Source organism: Leopardus geoffroyi, chromosome X (genome assembly GCF_018350155.1).
Source record: "Leopardus geoffroyi isolate Oge1 chromosome X, O.geoffroyi_Oge1_pat1.0, whole genome shotgun sequence".
NCBI classification, from domain to species: domain Eukaryota; kingdom Metazoa; phylum Chordata; class Mammalia; order Carnivora; family Felidae; genus Leopardus; species Leopardus geoffroyi.
The window spans coordinates 124011098-124015662 of NC_059343.1; positions in this window are offsets into that span (position 1 = coordinate 124011098).

Below are 4565 nucleotides of genomic sequence, written 5' to 3' on the forward strand. Positions count from 1 at the left end.
TGGCCATGTGCATGTGGGGGGGGGGTGCATGCCCTTGAGCATGCTTCTGGATGGGAGCACACATCTGTGCATGGACAAGTGAATGCTTCCCTGAGTGTGCACGTGCCCTTGCATGCACCCGTCTGTAGGTTGTGTGCACACGTGTCTGTGTGTGTCCATGTGTGTGCACTTGTGTATGCGCGTGTGTCTACGTATGTGCCTCTGGTACTCAGCTCAGGCCACTCTAACAAAATAACCAAAGATTGGGTGGGCTTAAACAACAGACAGTTCTTCCTCACAGTTCTAGGGGCTGAAAGTACAAGATCAAGGTGCCGTCAGATTTCGTTCCTGGTCCTCAGCTGTCTCTCTGCCTCATACACAGATGTCTTCTTACTGTATCCTTACATGGTGGAGAGAAAACACTGTGGTCCCTTTTCTTCGTATTATAAGGACACTAATCCCATAATGGAAGCTGTACCTAAACCTAAGCACCTCCTAAAGGTCTCACCTCCTAATGCCATCACCCTTGGAGGCGGGACTTCAGCTTAGGGATTTGGGGGGACACAAACATTCTATCCATAGCAGTGCCCGTGCATGCAGTCCTGACTGTGTCTGCATATATGCACATGCGTGCATGTGTCTCTATGTGTGCACACACGTGTGTGTGTGTGTGTGTGTGTGTGTGTGTGCCAGGCAGTTGCCATCATTGTCCCCTCCAGATTTTCTGAGCTATTCCCTCTTACTAGGACTGCCTCCTGCTTTCTCCATGTAGGATCTGGGATTCTGCGCTTGTCCAGCCCCAAGCACAGCCGTCCCTTCACCCCTCCCACATGGCTTTGAGGGTGGGAAACGTCGACAAGGCCAAAGGCATCCCAGAGCTCACTGGGAGCTTCTGTGTGCTTTCAGTCTCCCCCACCCATTATTCCCTCTGCTTCTCTCCCTGGTAAATCCCTTAAGGCCAGGTCCCATGCCCCCTCCCTGAGAAGCCCTCCTTGTCTGGCAGTTTGCACCCCAGAAGGCTTAGTCACTCCCTTGCCTGAGTTCCCACAGTGCTTTGCACGTGTCCCTCTCACAGCACTTGCCAAGTGGTACTTTAGATATTTCTGTCTCCACAGCTACCGAGGCAGCACCTGGCACCAGTTCATTTTGTCATCCTCAGCACCCATTTGTCGGGTAACTGAGAGAGCGCCTACCACTGTGCCATGGAGACCCTGGGGCCACGCCCAGGGGGACACAGTTCTCTGGCCCGGCCGTCTCACTGGTACAACCTCTTGGTGAGACTGGAGCATGGGAGGCAGGGCTGGTCAAGAAACACTGTGCTGTGGTTTCTCTCTCCACCAATGCCAGCCTGCCCCATTCACAGCACAGAGCATGCAGGTAATCGGGGCTGGGGTTGCAGGTGGGCTCCCTCCATGTCTTCCCAAACAGAGCCTTTCCCCACCCTGGCCAGGAGGCCTGCAGCTCTGTAAGAATGGGGCTGACTGTAGGCCCAGAGACTGAGCTCCCCTCCCAGGACTGAGGGGGACGCCAAGGTCTGTGGTGTCTCAGCAGGGCAGAGACAGGGCTGGGCCTCAAATTCGGGGTTAACCCACGCCTTGTGTGGCATAAGAAATGCCAGGGAGCTGAGGCTGCAGGCACTTCCTTTCCTGTCAGACATGTGGGCAGCTAAAGGACAGCCAGGTCTGAGGTTCCGGAAGGGCTGTGACAGCTCCCGGCACTGCACCCTTCTAAGGAGAGGAACCTAAGGGTCTGTGCTGGTCAGAACCCCTGACTTCTCTGAACAGAATCCTGGAGAATGGGCCGCATACTATATTGCCTATCCATCACCTTGCTGAGTCTCCAAACTGCCAAATTCAGCACCCACAGGGACTTCCAAATCTCCACTGCTAGACGGGGAAAGAAGCCCAAATGATACCACCTGAACTTGGGGCACAGGGAGCCCAGACCAGACAGAGCTTGACCAGAAATGGCAGGGCGGGGGTGGGGAGGGTGAGGGCGGGAGAAAGGGTCTTTGGATGTTTTATTCCTTTTGCTTTGTGATGACTGGCTTTGAGCCCACACATTTCTTGAATACATAATAGGGAGTTGGGCGAGACCGCAGGAATAAATGTTATTAACACACAATCATTGCAGTCCCAGACAGGGCCTTCTTTCACCAGGTCGGGTCAATTAGCAGAATAATGCCAGGCAGCTTTTCGTTTTAAAGGGTTTAATTAAAGTTTGGGTACAATGAACATGCAAGCCACCAGCCTGTCTTTCAAGGCAAGTATTATCTGGAAATTGATTGTAACTTATGCTCATTTCTAGAAGTGTAATTCCTTGGAAGACATTGAAGGCATTTCCCCCCGCCACCCCCATCATCCCCCTACCCACCCTGCCCTGCCCCTCCCACCATAATTAATCAGCGGTACCCTGTCTTGCTCAGGCTTCAGTGGGTTCAGGGTTCCTCTGGGGTCAAGCCCTGTGACACAGAGGTTAGTTACCAAGTGCCCTTGAACCAGCCCCTGTGGCCTGGGGCAACAGGTTCTGTGCCGTGTGCGCCAGGATGGCAAGGGACAGCCCCTGTGCAGAAGCAGCTTTCCCTTGCTGCAGGCCCCATAGGTCAAGACAGGCCCGGACAGGGTACAGCTCCCTGTTTAGCTGGCTGGGTGGCTCCTCTAGCCAGGTGATTGTTCACGAAATGCCAGCCGGATGTCTCCTTTGTGTCTGGCACGGTGCTGGGCATTGGGTGGAGTGAGGTCCAGACAGGGTCTCAGTCCCCTAGAAGCAACAGTTTAGAGGCTCTGGGGTCATTCAAGCTACCGTGTGGCTTTGGACCACCATTTCCTCATCTGTGTGATGGAGAGAGCAAGAAACTTCTTCCCGGGGTTCTTGTATGGACTCCAGGCAATGTTGACTGGGATAAACCTCAGCTCAAGCCTGAGAGAGCCCTACCAGCTTTTGTCTCTGCCACCCCTTTCACATCTTTAGCTCCAGGTCGCCATGCCCACCGGAACTCTGGTTGCCCCATGACAATCTCCAGGACCAGCACTGTCCACAATGGGGAGGACGGCTCTGCAGAGTGGAAGGAGCACCCTGTCCCTGGAGCGGTACTGGGACTGAAGGGGTGGAGACAGATGGGCCCAAAGCTGGCTTGGCCTCCCATCCCTGTGCATCAATAAGGCAGCCAGGGCTGACCCAGGGTGGCCCAGGGGGCCCTCACATGCCTGAAACCTGGAGCCCTGAGCCGGCCAGTCTCTGAGAGCCTGTGGGAGGGACAGGCAGGGCCTGTCAGGTCAGCCAGGTCCCCAGCCCAAGCTGCTGACAGGTGGGGGAGGCCAGGCCCACAGGGGGCAGGGCCTGTAGCCAAGGTGACAGGCAAGTCAGGGCCAGCCCAGGGTCTCTGTGTCCTTGGCCAGAGCTCTCTTCAGGGTCTCTCCAGGCACCCACGGTCTCCAGAGAGAGGACCTAGAAGTCCCACCCAAGACCACCAGGAGCAATGGGTCCGAGGCTGGGGAAAATCTGGGAGATTTTCTCCTCAGGGATTCAGTTGGCTTGGTGTAGTGATCCCACTCACCTGCTGAAGGTGGCATGTGTCCAGCACATGGGCCCCGAGAACACAGAGCACGTCTCAGAATTAGCCACCCTGGTCCCAAGTTGGCCCTGGTGCTGACTGGTGGCACTTTTCCAATGGGTGCCCAGGAAAACCATGGGTGCCCTCCTTCCTCCCCTCTTTCCGTGGCCCCTCTTCCTTCCCTCACCTCTCCCTTCCTTCCCAGGCTGTCAGAGGAACCCAGGCACGGGGCCTCAGCCCCGGGTCCCCTTCACCTCCTACCTGAATGTCTGTCTGTCCCCGACAGCCCTTGAAGAGTGGGCTGCTCCCCCCAAGTGGGAGGGCACTGCCATTTGCAAGCCGGTGGCTTCCCCAGCCTCCCCTGGTGCTGGGCCTCTCAGCAAAGGACAGCAGGCCACTCGTTGAGCCGCAGGCAGGTCCCTGCCTGGCGGAGGTGCACCCAGGGCTTCCGGGGTAACCAGTGGCTCTAGTGGCAGAACCCCGCCTGCCAGCACAGAGATGGCCCATGTCCCCAGTGTGGCAGGAATGCACAGAGGAGACAGACGCAGGCTGCAGTCTGGGGGCCCCCCTTCCCACCAAGCCCTGACCTGGTCCTCCTCAGCGAGCCAACTGGGCGGGTGTTAAGGGGCAGAGGACTAGTCTTGGAGAGTGAGACCTCCATGGGGCCAGCCTGGGGGTGCAGGCACAAGGGCAGGAAGAGGCTGGCTGGGCAAGGGGCCATGGGCCCCACTCGGGGTGGGCGGCTGGGCCCCAGAGGACCTCAACCCCGGGACAGTGCAGGGGCCTGAAGCCCCAGACTCGGGGTTCCAGGGCTCCAGAGGGGTTTGGGTGAACCAGAAACAATGTGTTTCTGGTTTGGGTGAACCAGAAACAACAGAGGCGGTTGAGGGTGTGTGAGGGGCCGTCGTCCCTGGGGCTCCCGGGCCCTCCCTCTCCCTTCAGCACCAAAGTTGGGGCTAAGGATACAGTTTCATAGTTACTGCTTCTTCTTTCCTCCACTCCAAAAGAGAAAGGTGGAATCTGAGAGCCTAAA